This window comes from Parasteatoda tepidariorum, chromosome 5, assembly GCF_043381705.1.
Source record: "Parasteatoda tepidariorum isolate YZ-2023 chromosome 5, CAS_Ptep_4.0, whole genome shotgun sequence".
NCBI classification, from domain to species: domain Eukaryota; kingdom Metazoa; phylum Arthropoda; class Arachnida; order Araneae; family Theridiidae; genus Parasteatoda; species Parasteatoda tepidariorum.
The window spans coordinates 14728147-14746670 of record NC_092208.1 but is presented as its reverse complement, the minus strand read 5'-3'; the positions used below and the strand labels follow the sequence as shown (position 1 = coordinate 14746670).

Here is an 18524-nt window from a genome sequence, read left to right as displayed (position 1 = left end):
ATCTGAATCATCTACAAAATAACTCCTTGAAGAGATTTTTACGAATTTTCTCGACAGCAATTTTTGGATATTTTCAAAAGTTTGTCAAATAAATCATACATATCAAGTTCAAATTCGAAAATTAATTTTTCCATATTTTAAACATCCTATTGTGTTATGTTAAAATATTTTAGTATTGAAATGTATAATTGCTATAAATAAGACATAAAAATAATAATAAAAATTATATAGGTGAACTTTTAAAACATAGATCTAGATATAAAATGTGGGAAAACTCTAAATCTGTTTTTTTTTTCCCCTGTAAGAACATGGTTATTATTCGAAACAGATCAGCCATGAGAAATTTATTTTTTGCTTCTTTTATGGCGCATAAAAAATAGATATTATTGATTATGAAGGATCTTCTTACGTATCCTCCTACGGATGCATTTTTAAATGAAAAAAAAAAAAGACTTCTTTCAATACTCTTCCTTCGGGGTACATATTTATTAAAATTTAGCAGTTTATTATTCTTCAAGCTAATTAAAAACTGCTTCCAAGTATAAATTTTAAAGATTTTGGAATAGACATGATTTTTTTAAAAACTTAAAGTTAAAAAAAAATTAGACCAATTACTTACTCTAATGAAGGGAATACGCTTTTTGTCTTCATATACAAATAAGCTTTCCTTCTGTGAATCTAAAGAAGGAAAAAAATAAAAGATGCACAATGTATAAATAATATGCTTAGATTTTTATAAGCATAGCTTTAACTTTAACTTACCACTTAATAAGTCAAATATTTTCTCCAAATAAATTTCATAAAACGAAATCTAGAAAATAACAAGCATTTATATACATGTAGTAAAATAGGCTTCATAGACAATCTTTATGCTATTTAAAAATAGATTCTCCTATTTAAATTACACTGGACATTTAGAATTTTGATGTATAGTGTTCTCAGTATTGGTACGGGATATTTCATTTCATGCATACCTTTATTTCGAATTTTATTGAGTCTTCAAAAGATTCTGTTTGATTGAAAATATCGTGAGCAACTCGTGGTATAATTCAAAGTCTTTCAGTATCTGATAGGTCTCCCTATATTAATAAACGACAAAAACATTTAGCCTCATTAGTAAATCTTTACACAATATAAATAATAAAATGATCATAAAATATTATTACGTCACTAATAAAATAATTTATTATAGGTCATCGATAACAAATCACTGATAGAAGTAGGTTCAATTAAAATTTCTTTTTCTACTTTGTTTCTTAGTTTTAAAAATCTTTAGTCTAAATTACACAACTGAGAATTTTTATCCTATCGAAAAAATAAGACTAAGCTGTATTTCTCAAATAACTATAGTTTTAAAGTGGCTATAGTTTCAAATAACTATAGATTCAAAGTGGCTTTAACATTTTCCATTCATTATTGATTGCAAATGAATTTTAATATAAAAAATTCTTACTATGATTATTACATTTTTGAACTCAAAGTAAAATATATTCATAAATTATTTTTTTAAAAAAAATAGAGAATAGATCGTGAACAAGTGATCGCTCAAATAATACCCACACTAAAAAATTTCGGATTAAATTACAGTAATAAATATAAACATTCTGAGTGTAAAATTCGTAAAATTCAATTTCTTACGTTAAATTTTTGTAGCGAAGTTTTTACCGTAAATTTAATAACAATAATTCAGTAATTATACTGGAAATATTACCATAAAAATTTTTTTTGTTGAACAAAATTTAAAAGGTAAGAATGGATTTTTATGGATCAGGGTGCCAGTACTTTTTGCAGTTGTTTTATCAATAATTATCTACGTAACACCTAAAGGGGTGGAGATTATTTCTTTAAGGAGTTTCAAACTTTATAAAATAAAGTAAAACGTAAATTTCGCTATTACAAGGTTTTATCGTTTGTCTGAATATGATACTAAAATTAGATTATTACAATGAAAATTAAAGCAAAAATGAATTAAGAGTTAAAGCGATTTTCTCACTCACTTGAAAAAATTCCGGATCCAATTACTGGCACACAGTGTGCCCTTTTTTTTACTTGAAAATCCATTTTTGCTGCAAAATTTTACGGAACAGAAAATCAAATACAGCATAATTTGCATACAGTAATATTTACTGTAAAATCCCCAATTAAATAAATATTAATCAAATAAAATTACGCTATAAAATTTTACTTTAAATATAGATTTTACAGATCAGGAAAGAGTCAGGATGTCAGTACTTTTGAGCGGAATTTGATCCCGAATTTTTTAAATTCCAAGGCTAAAGAGACAATAAAAAGGCTAGGGGAAAGAATTCCTTTGAAAGAACTCTTGGCGCTCTGAGCTTTAGAATTCAACTCGTGGCGCTCCATGGCACTACATTAACTTTTCACTTCAAGAACTAGTCTAGCAATCCGGCATTCTGTTTTCATATTTTTTTATTTATTCCATACGATCATTGTTATTTTCTATATTTTCTGGTGATTTTTGTTTCATTTGATTACAAACAATTAACTATAGTTTCAATCAGCTTGCGCGATTACAACCTGCAAGAATTTTCATGAAATACAAAAAACGTAATTTTCCATGTATTTCCTTTGAAGATGTAAAAGTACAATTAAAGGAAACGTAAAATTAACTTGTAGGATTTTTCCAGTTGTGATTTAAAGGCCTGTGGTATTATATATTTATTCGATCATTTAAAAATTTTATGAGAATTTCGCAATTTAAATCGATATTCCCCTAACACTTTTAAGAGTAAAATTGCAAAAAAAAAAAAAAAAAAAANAAAAAAAAAAAAAAAAAAAAAAAAAAAAAAAAAAAAAAAAAAAAATGCTTGGGTCAAATTAATTAAAATATTTTAAATTAAAAGTTATTGGTAAAAAAAAATTCATATAATCTGTTTTTTAGTGTCATTATTTTAAATATTTGTTTTTTAAATTATATCACCTTAGTCTAAAATATTTCTAATTTATAAAATCGTCGTAGTTTAAATATTATTTTATTTTGATAGTTGGCCTTTAAGAGTGTTGTTTGCTAGTGATAACGTTTTAAAGAAATTTGTCATTATCTGTTAGAAAATACTCTAAAATTAAGCTCAAAATTAAAACTTCAATCAGTTTACAAATAATTGTCATCGAACAAAATATAATTATGAAAATATTTTTATTTGCTTTCTGTTATTTAACAATAAACGTCCAAAACGAAAATTCGAACACATTACTGGAATATAACTGTGGCATCCCGCCCGCTCTATTTTATTACTGTTTTGACATTAGGAGAATATTTGATTAAGGATATATTTATTCAAAAACTTTTTAAATCTTTAGAATCATGTTTCCAAAAAAGGAAAAGAAAAAAAAAACAGAAGAATCTTAATTTAACCATCGGAGAAAAAAAATAGGAAAAGTTTAGTAAATTTAACAGTTGCGAAAAATAACAATAAAATAAAATAAATTTTTACCTCCATTGTGTAGGTTTTGCCGCTAGAAGTTTGAAGCAAAAATAGTGCCATTGTATCCAGTCAAAACACCTGTATTGAAAATGTTTTTTTAAAATTAAAATATAGTTACATATTGCACAGTTGTAAGCTTTTCTATTATTATCATTAAGTTCTACGAAAATAAATTATTTTATGTCGAATATATACAAATTATATTCATATTATGTTGAAACATTCCACCAAAGCTTTGTAAAATAAATTTGAATATTAAAAATTGTTGTCTATCTTACCGTAAATTGTAAATACGTTTTTTTTTTTTTTAATTCCTACACACTTTTATATAAATGTTAATATATGGGAAGTATCTTATTGATTGATTACCGATTGATCGATTTGAATTTGTTGATTTATTAAATCCCTTACATTTTTTTCTCTAGTTCTTATCTTTCTTTATCTAAACATTATAACGTAAATCATTTTTATATACGGTGATCATAGCGATCTGAACTAATTATAATGATACACTTTTAAAACTAAAACTAATATAAAATATAATTATATAAAAAGATTTACATGTCAATATGCGTCAATTTTCTTAGTTTGAATATTCATGATTTGTCCACGCACTTTCCTATGGAAGTTACGATTTGGGAAGCATCTTAGTCACTGATTAGAATTTGTCGATTTATTGATTCTGATACATTTTTCTCGAGTTCTTTATCTTTTTTTACCAAATCATTGTATCGTAAATCATTCTTATACATAATCATAGCGATCTGAGCTTATAATGATGGCACGCTTTTAAAAATAAACCAAATATTAAATATTTTTTTTTAAATTTTTTTTTTCCATTTTGAAATAGAAACAGAATAGAGTGAGCTGCACAATCGGTCTTGCCGATGAGCAGACCTAGTGTGCTCTCCAGATGTGGTATCCACTCTTTCAGGACCACCACAATGGGTGAGATACCGTTGGTCATGTTAATTTAGATGTCTAGTTTCTGCCACACTAGATGGCAGCACCGAGACTCTATTTGGATGTTAAAGTGCTCTAGGAATTTAATTTTACCGGAAATGCCAAGAGTGTATATATTAAATATAATTATTTATAAAATAATCAAAGTTATAAAAAGAAATATGAAATTACGTGTAGGATACGTTAACACAAAGAATAATTAATAACCGAAGGTGACGACAGACTCGTGCCAATTAAATGGAGCTTGCAAAGACAAGATTTGTTCTTTTTTTCTCAACTACCAAACATTTAATTATTCTTTAAATGAATCTTAAGAAATTTGATATTCAATGCAATTTTTTTCTGTTACGATTTTATCACGATTCTTATATCGTGATTGAAGCCATGATTCTGTGATTTGCCCATCTATTCATTCGGAGATTGAATATTTAACCGATTCACTTGATTCGCGTTTTTTTTTAAATTTTTTATTTGCTAATCCGATCATTTTCGTTTATTATCTTCTGCAATACAAATATTTAAATCGTCTGTAATTAAATTTGAGATGACAACCCAACGAAAACAAAAAACAATTATTATTAACCAGCTTTTCTACTGTAGCAAGCATTTTTATTACTTTAGAAAAATTATATTAAAATATGTATAGCACAAAATTAGAATGATGTAATATGAAAAGTATCTTTACTTACTTGCAACTATGGGTTTAGCGACGTCATCGTATACTTGTTCTTGGGATGAATTCGGATCAAATATTTGATCGAAAGTATACACTTTGTCCTAAAGGGAAGCATATAAAAAGGGAATGAACAAAATAAATAATATAATTATATTATATCTTCCTCAAGTTAGATGAAAAAATTTAAGATTTTGCTAAATATGTGATATGTAGGGTATTGATTGAATAAATTTAATAAGGATTTTATGCACTCTATAAAATAATTTCTTATTTAGGGTTTCCTTAAAATAAATGAAAGTATAAAACCTATTTAATAATAATAAACTTGTTTTAGCAGTTAATGTTTGAAATAGGCCTTAACGGACCTAATAGAATGTATTGAATAGTCAAATGCAATTATTTACTTAAAAGAAAATCGAAAAATTATTGGAGAAGGATCTTAAAGAAAATTTCAGGAAAATAAATTTAAGAAAACATAGTAACAGTAACAAATATCTTATTAAGTGCACATTTTATTTAAGGCCTTATTCAACCACCAAACAAAAAAAAATTCCAAGTAAATTAATTTCCTTGTTTCGTAACTTTGAATTCAATATAGTAAAAGATCTTCATCTTTGCGAATAGAATTTTTTTACAATGTAACTATTGAAAAAAAAATCTGTTTCCCATATTAATAATTTATAATAAGGAATAAAAGTTATAAGTGCAAAATCTTTTTTGGATTATTTGAATTGTTAAAAAATGCTTAAAAAGATCCCAAAAATATTTTTATGCACTCTTAGAACCCTATCATTTTACTGAAAATACTTTCATGATCTTTACGAACTACTATTAATATATGTATGAGATTGAGTTTAGTAAATTTATGTTCTTAATTAACATTTCAAAAACTTTTAAACCTCTTCAAACGTTGCCTCACTGAAATTATTCTACTATTTAATCGAGAATATACAAAATTATTGAAGTAAAGGGAAAAATCCATTAAAGAGAAAATACGACTTAATTGCGCTTAGTTCAACAATGGATGTCAACTGACAGTTGAAACATTTTAATACTCCTGACGCTTCTTTGCAATAACCAAATTTAAAAACAAAATATCAACCTATAAAGCAGCTAAAGTTAAATAATGTATAAATCAATCTGAAATAAATACTTAAAATTAAGAGAAAAAATTGCAGATTTTTTTCGAATTAACTTGATATGAACCATTATCTGTTATCTTTAAAAAAAAAAAAAAAATGACCGAGATTCCTTATTGTCATAAAAATTTCCACTTTAGCTGATGTAATATTGTGAATCTGTAGCATTATTACCATTTATCTATATGATGCCTTTTTTAGAGCATTTTAAAAAATAAAATAAATTAAAAGGTAAATTGAAAAAAAAAATAAAGGGAATAACTTACCGAATGTAAATGTAACATTGATTTTTCATCACGAAATTCATAACTGTGTACCAAAGCCTCCTTATCTTTTTCATTTTGTTCTCGTATACGGCAGCAATCTTTGATGCTCGTATTTTGTTGAGATGCCATCTATGCATTTAAGAAAAAATGTCTTTACATTTGTCTTTTACAAAAAATCATTTAAATTCTCTTTACTGAAAGTTGAAAAAAGTAGTTATAAAAATTTAATGTTCCCAATTAAAGTTCAGGATTTGAAAATGACTTATCCATGAAATAAAAGAAACTATTAATTTTTTTTTAGAATTAAATTTACAGAGGCCAAATGAAATACATAAAAATTTCATGTAGATAAGTAATTCTATATCTCTAGATAATTTATAAAAACTGAAAAGAATCCATCTGAGAGAACTGAATAGAACATATACATATTTGAAATATAAAATCTTGTGGGCACAAAAAAATTTAAAATCCATAATTATTTTTTTTTAATTTTAAACTGCCGTTAATCTAATACACAAAAAAACTTGTATATACAAAAGAATTCAAATTTAAACTTGAGAACAGTATTACTATAACGAAGGGTATAAAGTTATGTCAAAATTTATATTTCCGAATCAAATTACCAAAATCGACAATTAATTAGCGTTGAAAATTTCTAAAATTGAAGTAAATTTTATGCATATTTTTCATTAATCATATTAGGGAATTCTCAATAAAAAACCCTAAAATTTAAAAAATTAAAGAAGGAGACTCTAAGTAATGGCTAAATGGACGATTTAAGGCTCTAAGTCAGTGGCTACCAGCTGATGGCCCGCGAATTGCATCCGGCCCTCTAAGTCTTTTTTCGTGGCCCGCGAGCTAAAATATTTTCGTTAAAAAAACCAAATTTCTTTGTTTCTGTAAAATTTAATATTCCAACGTTGCAAAAAAATTTATTTCTCAGGTTTTGCATCCAAGAAAATATTTATTCAAATACAAAAATAATTGTGTATGTTGATTCATTCACNATTTATATTTTTGTTTTTTTGATTTTTTTTTTTTTTTTTTGTATTTTGGGAATTTAATTTAGCATGTGCGTATCAGAAATTTTCTCAAAGAAATTCTCCAATTTATCTTTTTGAAGCCACTCATTTTGGACGAAATTACTTACATTTGCGAAGTCTAAAAAGCATAGAAGAGGTAATGCATATCATGTTTTATTTACATTCTTTGAATTGAATATGGGATGATCGGAAAATAAAATAAAATTTAAGATGCTCGAGAATTCCTTTTTGCTATAATTCCTAATAAGTCGAAAAAAATGGCAATTTATCTCGGAATTAAATTTAAAAGAAAAAAAAATCTTGTCACCAAGTTTCTGATTAAGAAAAGATTCAAAATGATACGTAACAAGCATTATTTGTAATGCTTGTTATTTTAATATTAAAAAATCTCAATATTTAAAAGCAAAATATAATTCTTATTTTATTAAGTTTCCTGTCTAATGCAAGTACACTTCCTCAGTCCCTGTTGCAGGCTCCAATGAGTGTCAGTTGTGTTACCTTTCTTCTCCCCTATCTTTTCTGAGAATTTGTGTTCCTTCAGTGTTATAACAAATTTCCCCCACTCCTCTGCTGACCAAAGTGGATTCCAAGGTAATGGAAGGTGACCTTTCTTTTCATTCAGCTTAAGATTGTCATTACATGCCCGCGTTTTTCTTTCGCGGGGAAAGAAGCAAATTTTTCCATTGATCTTACTTAAAATAAGTTTAAATTCTCTAATTATTCAATTAATTTTCCTTTTATACTTAATAATCATTATGAGTGGAAAGAAGATTGATAGTGCTTTCAATGATCGCTGAGAAAGGGATTGTATAATTGGTCAAAATAACGAGAAGTTCCAATGCTTAGTTTGCATGCTAGTGATACCTGTGCCTCAAGAATATAACATGAAGAGACATTATTCAACTCTGCGTGGAAAAAAAAAAGTTTCAAAACTATGGATGAAAATCCGGAAGTATTTCGATCAATGATTTAAAGAAGAAATTGAAACAGCAAACTGGAATTTTTATAAAATTTTCCCATGGTCAATAATCTGTTCTGCGTGCCTCATATGCCGTTTCTCTTGCGCTTGCTAAAGCAAAGAAACTATTGACTGATGGCAATTTAGTAAGGAAAAAAATTGCTATTGAAATGGCGAAGGCATTTGGTGATAAAAGATTAGCCTAGAAATTCCATTCGGTGCTACTTTTTCTAATCAAATATTACAAAAGAGAGTCACTGTTATGGGAGAACAGGTAGGAACATCACTGATTGATTTAATTCAAAATAGTGAGTATTTTTCGCTTTGCCTTGATTGATCAAACGAATGTGAGTCAGTTATTAATATTTATGCGCATTACGCAGGAATACTTTTCTACTAAAGAAGAATTATTGGAAATGTGTCCAATGACTGATACTACGAAAGGAACAGACATCTACGAAGCAGTAAAAAAAGCAGTTGGCCAAGCAGGAGGTTTTATCAAATGTTCAGCAATTGTAACGGATGGTGCACCAGCGATGTAGGGGTAGGGGGGACTGGATTAGCACTGTACTTGATAAAAATCTGACAGCAATATTTAATGTTCCTTCAAACATAAAACAGTCCTATATGGAATTTTGATAAAGTGCTCTAAATGAAAGGCCACAATCAAAAAATTATGACTATAAAACATTGACTATAAAACATTAATAACATTGTATAAAAGTTCCCTTTATTATTTCATTTTTTGAAAGATAACTCAGTAACATAGGTTTTCCAAATTTTAGAGTTTTGATAAATATTTCTGCTTTTGCGTCTTGACATTCAGAGATTTTTGGTTTCTCCTTTGGTTAAACATTTACAGTTACTTTTTTTTTTGTATTCTTCGTTGAACAGCCGACCCAATTTTGGATTTACGACTACTAATGTTCAACTCCGTAGCCTTGTAATTTTGAACCCACTCCAGAAGACAAGGAAACTCCTGGATCAGTACCCCCACAGGTATGATTTGTTATGGGAGCATGGAAGACATAGTTACATGACAGATTTAACTTGCATCAATCACCATTTACTACATGGACATCGATCCAGTGCCCTTATAACCAGGCTATAGTTTTGTAAGAGTCTAAACGCAGACAAAAAAAAGTACATAAAAAATTATCTACTGGAAATGACTAAGCACTTAATTTTGTTTCATTACAATGCTGAGAAAAAATCCATAGAGTGTTTAAGAAATTTTACTCGCTAATGAATTTATTCCAATAAGGTGATGACTTTATTTTTAGCTATTTTTTAAATACATGCTGCTGAAAAAAATGAATCGGAAATTAATCTTAATTGAATAAACCGAGAGAACAAAAAACGTTAAGAAAACAGAAAGCAAAAATATAATTTAAAATTCTAGATAGTGAGGGAAGAGGTCTTTTAAGAATATTTATAGTGCAGTCCGGTTAGGCACAAAATACAAATGAATAACCTGTGCAGTTTTAACTTACATAATTATTAAACGGTCTGTAAAGCAAAATTGTTCTTATAGTTTTGACAAATTTTCGTCATGATTACTTGTTGGTCTACTTCTCAAAAAATTTTATTGGGTTATTTTTCAAACTTTTTTGTGCTACAGGAAGAGGAAAATTTAGACTTTGAGAATTGAATACAAGATGCAATGCAGAAAGTTTTCTGTGTTTACAATTCAGTCCTTCGAGTTTATTACCTTGCCAGGTGGTCCAGAAGAAAGAAATCTAAATCTGGACACCACGCCTTGTAAGTGATATAAATATTACTCTACGCTGTACCATTGTCATGTAGTTCCAAGTAATACAAATAGAAATAAAGCATGAATGGTTCGATATTTTATTTTATTTTATAAAATTTTTAACCAATCCAGAAGAAAAAGAAACTCCTGGATCAGTATCCCCAGCGGGATGATTTGCTATGGGAACATGGATGACTTTGTGACTCTACAGATTTAACATGCATCTGCCACAATTTACTATACGGTCTAATCTTCGGTCGGCAGGGATCGAACCCACGATATCTTGGACACGGGCTCAGTTCCCTACCAACTGGGCGATGATTTGATATTTTATTTTATTTTAGAACCATCGTTTAACAGCCGACCCAATTTTTTTGGTTCACTACTTATTTTCAACTCCGTAGCCTAGTTATTTTGAATGTTTTCGACTTTTATTCCATTGACTGTTTTGCAATTCGCTTCGTTTAGCGACTTGGCTCACAATTGGCAACATTTGCGCCCAGCTAACGGAAAAGTACTAAAATATGCACAGATTAAAGTGGCTCAAATTACTAAATGGAAATCCTTCGTGATTTGAGTCATTACTAACAAACTCAACTGCCAATGGAGTGAAGGCTGAGAGAGAAATTTTTAAATATGTTTTTAATTAATTCTCACAGACAAATCAATGATGGATAATTTTTGTAATTCACAACTTCGTGCAAAGCTGTCTCCCAGCCTGTTTTTAAGAAATATATATTTTAAACATTTCTATTCATTTTTTTTCAGGCAAAATTACGTCAATTCAGTTTTTGAAATAAACGTTTTAAAACGGTAAAGTATTGTATATTTTATTGCTTTTAAAATTTGTATGACTTTTGTTTTTATTTTCTTATCCAAAATAAACATAATCATAGTGTTAACGTTTCATATTTTTGAGAAAAATCCACAGAAGCTCTAAAAATTACCAATCACTACTTTTCATTGCTTAATGGAGTAACATCTTTATTTTTCATTTTCTTTTCTTTATTTTTTTTTTTAGTATAGTGCTATAAATTTGTAACCTACCAGCCAAAATTTAACCTAAAATTGAAAACAAGTTACAACAAAAAATACGAAAAGAAGAACCCTTAAAATACTGCTCCATCGAAAAGAAAAAAAATAAGGAAAGAAGTAAAGTTACATATTATTCTCATAATATTTTTATATGCTGATGCATATAATAATATATTTATTATTATAATATGCATTAAAAATAAAACATAACCTGGGATTCAACCTCCAAAATATACAACTGGTTTTCATACTTTGTTCAAATATAATAAATGTAATGGAAACAAAGCTCTCGCGACTAATTCGAATAAATTCATTTTATATATAAACATACAAATAATTCGAAAAAAATTACTGATTCGCTAATAAATTAATTTACCTACCGTCAACTTAAATTTATTTCAAAAATATAATGAAAGACATAAATATCTGAATTTAAGTTATAAATTACTTAATAAAAATTATGTTAGAGAATTTCATATATACGGATTGAAAATTGAACTAACTTCCTAATAATATATGAATCATAGAAATGAGATGACCAAATGATAAAATGACAGATGGGAAGCAAAAATAGAAACTAAAATCACAATATTTGAACCAATGTAAAACTAAAAAACAATATAAAACTATATAAAACAATATAAAACTATATAAAACTAAAACCCGTCGTCCCGCAGCAGTCGAAAAAGAGAAGAAAAAAAAGTTAACTGCGCGTTGTATAATACTTCATAAACATGTTTCCTTAAATATAAATTAAACATAAATTACAAATTAAACTTTAATAAAATTATTAATTAAACGAATTTATATTAAATTTTTACATTAAATTAATTTACATTAAATAAAATTTACTTTAAATTAAAAATTATACATAGTGGAAACGGATAAATAACTGGGAGTAGTGTGAACAGTTCTTGATTTAATTTTTGTGTTTGATGTTTTGTTTTTGTATTTTGTATATTTCATCTCTTTCTGTATTTGTATTTTTCTTTTCTTTTGATCTCTGTATGGCGTTTGGATAATGCCTATATCGCCTGCTGCATTGGAAATAAAAAAAAAAATGTGAACTGCTTATTACAAATATAATAATCCACATGTGATGATAATAACTTGTAACGCCTGTATAAATTTAAATTCAACATAATTATGTATACAAGTGAAAGGTTATTATAAATTTTAACAATAAATTAGGAATTAAATAATTGTATTACTTACCGAACAAGGATACTGAAATATCTGTAATTTATCCGCAGGACCACGTGCAGCATTTAGAATCACGCGTTTTGACTTGCAAACCTTACTCCAACACTCACAAAGCGTACGAGCTGACAGGTGTAATAATGATTTCCATTGGCTTGTCGAAAAGGATGTATGACGTCCCTTTCGACAGGGCATGACCTACTAATGACCTGTCCATCTCATGACGTTTCAATGAAGGTGGTTTCTATTGGATACTAAAACTTTCCAACATGAGAAAAAAATCTGTTCATTTCAAGAAATACAAAGAATGGAAGAAAAAATATTTAATCCTCTTTCCCTAAAATAAATGAAAATATATATTTCATTATTATATTATACTTTAAATATCATATTTTTTGATGATGTAATTTCATACTCTATAAAATTATATCATACTTTGAAATTAACAGTAATTTTTCAAATGCATGGTTAGTGATTATTTTAAAATTTTTCTATGATTAGAAGTAATGGTGAAATTTAAACAAGAAGGAACAAATAATCATACTTTAATAATTTCTAAAATTTGTCAACACGAAAGGTTTCCGGATTATGGTTCCTGACCCATACTAGCGATGATTCTAGGTAAAAAAGGTACCGGAAGAAAAGGTACGGAAAAAAGGTCCCGGAAAAAAAAGGTCCCGGTAAAAAAGGTACCTGTGTAGGGAAAATTCTGTAGGGGAAAATATTTGAAATGAGAAGATTAGATTGAAGCGCTTTTTGCTGTTACGTGCATGTTTTTTTTTTCTTTCATTTTTTCGTGTGTCGTGCTTTCTCACATTAGCAACTTTTTCACAAAATATAATTTAAAATAGAAAATAACACATTTTTCACTTAAAAAAATTACAAAAAAAAAAGTAAAACATTATTGAAAAATTTAAATACTAGTATCTTCCCGCTTTAAAAAATAATCAAAGAAGAATAAATAAATGAAATAAAATTTAAAGAAAAAGCATAATGCAACCAGCCCATACCAGCCAAAAATTTGGAGAAACTTCCCTCGCAAAACTTTAAATTTTGAAACAAAAGTTAATTAAGGAAAAGAAAAATTTAAAAAAATATTTCTTCGGGAACTAATTTTAAAATTAATTTAAAAGTAAATTTCGTTTAATGCAAAGCAATATCTTAGATTAGAATATAAACTTAAATTTAGATAACAATGGTAAGCATGGAAAATAAGCATATAAATAATACGTAAGAGTGATTTACGTAAGTATGGAATGAGGCTTAATTATTGACGGAATAAACTATTCGCTTATTTTTGCTGACTAAGAATGAAGGAGTGACCCAAATTGCTTGAAATAAGCTTACGTAATATCTAAACGAACCTTATGTGGCAATTACAATGCAATGCATGCATTCTAATTCATTTCTTAAATTTTCTATAAAATATTTATTGTATAAAGTAATCAGAAAAACCTGAAATAGACAAAGAAGCGAGTGATCATTATATTTAGGAAACTTATTAACGAGTAATTATTTCCCGGTAGTGGCTGGAAGTCCCCCCAGATTCAAATCAGTGGGTATCATTCTTTCTGGGAAATAAAGGAAGCCTTAACAAAATTAATTATTATTGCCCTCAATGACAATTGAAAACGCGCAGTCCAGTCCAAATGATAAATTTGTATCATGTTTTTTATCGTATGTGTAATGATAAATGTGAACTAAAATAGTAGCTGTATATTGTTACCGAGTATTATTCGTTATCACCACTTAGTAAGTGTGATAAACCATTGAATATTTATCAAACTTCCTAGTATGACTTTATAATCCGCATTAATTAATTTTTTTAAAAAATATCGTCAAAATATATCTTTAAGTATTAACACTTATTTAAATGTTCCACCAGCAATTCCACCAGCAGTTGAATCCATAAAATTACTAACAAGGTGATTTTTCCTGGTTGTTTCTTTTAGAGCTCTTTTTTTCTCCTAATTTTCTTTGTTTTTTCCAACCAATAAAACAGGGTCTTATGCATACCGCTACACAATTTTTAAAATCATTTTAGTTTCCTTAGTATGTAACGCAAATTCAGATCAGTTCAATCAAAAAGTCCAGCATGAATGCTATTGTCCCAATGCTTATCCAAGAGTTCCCTTGTCCTTCGGGTTTCGATAAAAATTTTGAAACTACGGAGTTGAACATTAATTGTTGTAAACCCAAAAATAGAAGGGTTGTTCAACACCAGTTTTAGAATAAAATGAGATAAAGTGGCTTTCTGTGCTGAGAAAATTTTATTTGAGTAATATTTATTATTACAAAATTAGCAAGAATAAATAAGTTCAGAATAACATGTGTTCTTGTGCTGAAAAACAATAAGAATAGCATTAGTTTTAGTGGCGCCCAACCAACACCTCCTAGAATGAAGGCCTCAGCACGACACACCCCTCTCAATCCTNACATTTTAAATCTGATTAAATTTAATTAGTTTTAAAAGTTGTTTCTAACGAAAAAGAGAATTATATAAATCATTTGAATACTTGGGGAAAAGAGGGCTTTTTGTATCTTTCAGAAAATATATTATAAGAATGCATATGCTTCATAATTAAACAACTTCTAATTTTTCTATACAATAAGATGCATTGTTCTTTCATATTCTTATTTGATGAAATATTTAAAGATAATTATTTAATGAAAATAATTACTGTTATTGTAACTTTGATACTACTTTTTTTGAGAAACTAAACTGTTGTAATGGTTGGTTATGAACTACATTTTATAATCTTAATATTATTTTATTGCCATTTTATTTGATTACAAGAAGCAACTATAATATATAAATCAATAACACTTTATGAACAACTTTAAAAACTCTATAATACTCTTTTTTCACATATAATTTATGACTACAAGAATATGCTTATAGCAGTGATATACAGATGATATAAATGTATTGTAAATTATATATATTGTAAAAGATTCATAACATAAAATTTAAAAAATAATAATATAATATAATTATAGTAATATAAAATTAAAATTTAAAAATTATTCAATAAAATTTTTTTTTTAAAAAAAAAAGGAAGAAAATGGCAATCTGAAATAAAAGAAAAAATGCAGAAGAAAGATTACAAAATTTGTGCCCGAGATGCTATGGAAGTTCCTTAACTCGAAGAAAGTTTGATAAAAATTAAATAATGCAATTTAAAAATACAAAGCAATCATGTCATTATAAATTATAAAATTCCTTTTTTTTTCTTCAAATTTTTCAGTAGAAGGATTATGGAAGTTTATTATTAAAGTATTAAAATATAATACAAAGTGTGAGTTACTTAAAACAAAAAAAAATAATAATAAGTAAAAAAAAAAAGAAAAAGGAAAAAGTTTTTATCGCTTTATTACGATCACTGGTTACCCATTGGTCAAATGCTTTTTCGTTCTGCATTGACTCCGTTAAACGCCACAACATTTCAAATCATGGGTTGCAGAAACTGTCTCCATTGATGTTTGTCGTCGGATTGGTTTTCAAATCCTGCCTATGTACGTGTTTCATAATACTTTTCATCCTTCAGCATTCATATTTATATTAAAATCACCATCAAGACAGTTATTATACGTTAATAATAATAAGAATATCAAAATACTTTAAATTATTATTATGTAATTACATTAAAAATGCCTGCTAGTGAAAATAAAAAGAAAAACAGCAGCTTTCGCAATCCTGTTTATTTACATGTTTCAAGAACTCACAAAATACTTTTTCTTCTTCAGTATTCATATTTATATTCAAATCACCGACTAGCCAGTAATTATAAGTTAACAATGCAAAGAATATAAAAATACTTTAAATTATTATTACGTAAATATATTAAAAATGCCTGCTAGTTAAAAGAAAAACAGCAGCTTTCGCCGTAGCAACGCATGCGATGACGACGCATTCTCACTGTTAACTATTACTCTTGAACACAGTTGACAAGTGTGATGACGTCCAAATAATTTGAACACTCCCATTTTCATTGCGATGCGAAGACAGAATATTGTTTAAAGTGGTGCGTGGTATACCACGTTCTTCGGCAAAACGTGCTTTCGATAAATTTGAATTTTCAAAATCTTCAGCGATTTTTTCTTTCTCTGATAGAGTCAACGTCTTTCTCTTTGCCAACATGATGACACGATGAGAGAGGTTCGAATGAAATTCTTTCCTCTGGTCTGGTCAGCAAGTGGTCACGTGACACGATGGGAAAACTTGTCCTTTGTTCTTGTCGGAATGGCGAAAGCCCCCTCCTTGGAAGTGTGGACAGGGACGTGCAATTACTGGCAGCAAAGGCAGGAGAAAATTATTTGTGAACTGGGGAGTGGAAACTCTCTCCGTTGGCTGCAACATTTTCTTAGAACTCGAGAGGGGTAAATGCCTTGTAAGGAAGTTAAATAGGCTTGCATAAGAAAAGAGCTCCCCGCTCCTCAGATAAAAATCACCTTATAAGTTATAACGAATTTAAAAAAAACTTGACTTGAATTTTAAAATCCGATAATCTGTAACAAAGAATTCCTATACAGTGAGCCAGGACTTTGATTGATTTGATTTGCTCATTTACGTGGCATTAGAGCTGCACAATGGGCTATTAGTCCATAGGGGATCATGCAATATTGTTTTAGTTCGTTTGCCATATTACTTAACTACGCAAATTTTTGTATATGAATTCCCAAAGACATGTATAGCAAAAATTTCAAATGTTCCCCAAGGGGAACTTGCACATTAATTAGTAAAAACTTAATTAAAAATGGATCCCATTGCAGGCTTTTGCGTGTAGTAGTAGATAATGCTCATAGATGGCGCCATCAAAATTTATTTTTATTTTAAGAAATAAAACAATTTCAAGCATATTATTTAATAATTATGTCTCACAATTGTATATTTTGAAATAAATTAAACATTCAAATTAAAAATTTTGCTTATTTAACCTTTTTGAAAACTAGTTATACGTATCTGGCATCATTTGTTTGTAAACAAACGTAGCGAGATAGCTTCCAGCGATTGTTATATTCATCTAGTTACTACAAAAAAGGATGAAAAACTAGTAAATTTTAAGGAAAAAAGTATAAAGAAAGTAAAAGAATCTGCTCAAGAATGGATTACAATAGGTGGGAAAGAAGGGGAAATAGCTGACAATATAATTTCAAAAGATTTATCCACCTCAAATAGTGGCTATCATCGATAGTGCTACATGCGTTTTACGGATAAGACGAAAATTGAAAAAGCCAGAAGTAAAGCATGTAGAAATGTCTGGGAAAGAAAAGTCTGGGGTCTGGGAAACATCCCTAAGGATGATCCGAAGACATGCCATCACAATTTTGATCCTCCGCGGAGGGGGTGGCAACCCCGCTTCGGTAGCCCGACGACCTGCACGCGAAGTCGAGCACTTTACGTCAGAACAGTTTAACGAGGATCAATACCGCACACCCTCGGTCCCTACGCAGACTGATCCAAGTGGTCACCCACCCGCACACTGACCTCAGCCGGTGATGCTGACTTCGGTGATCTGCTGGGAACCGTGTGATAGGACTTTGGAAAAGTGACTTTATATGCAGATGACCTTATATCAAGGTCTGACTGTATTTACTTATCACAATTATTTCCGAAGGAACTAAAAAATTACTTTCCGAATAACATTTAAAACTATAACATTCTTTTTTTTACTTTTTTTTATTGAAACACAAATAAATTTTAATAATAATACAATAAAGAGCCTTTAATTATGCAATATTCACTTTTTTAGCTTCCAAAACAACAATGTGCATATTAAATGCTTCATAATAAAAATAGTAATAGTTTTTATCCATGCTAAGCCAAATTTCTAAGAATTAATTAAATTGTAAACATGTAATTGTCAATTATCTGTAAAAAAAACTGAGCAAAAATAATAAAATATTATTTTTTCTTAATTGTGATTTCAGTGTTTTAATTCGTTCTTATATCGTTCGTTATTGTTAAGTAAAATTGTTATTTCTTTCAAAGTCATGAGAAACTGCAAACTGTCAACTATTAACTTCTGCTTAAATTTTGTAAAA

At 28.3% G+C, this 18524-nt stretch overlaps 1 long non-coding RNA gene across 1 annotated transcript; it reads right to left on the bottom strand.

Annotated features, from left to right (window-relative positions):
• Nucleotides 1-605: 605 nt before the first annotated feature.
• Nucleotides 606-3488, bottom strand: LOC122272657 (uncharacterized). Its single transcript, XR_006227193.2, has 4 exons — nt 3456-3488; nt 975-1079; nt 763-811; nt 606-678 (listed from the first exon to the last, which is right to left on the bottom strand). It is a non-coding gene; the product is annotated as an uncharacterized lncRNA (long non-coding RNA).
• Between the last annotated feature and the right edge of the window lie 15036 nt (nt 3489-18524).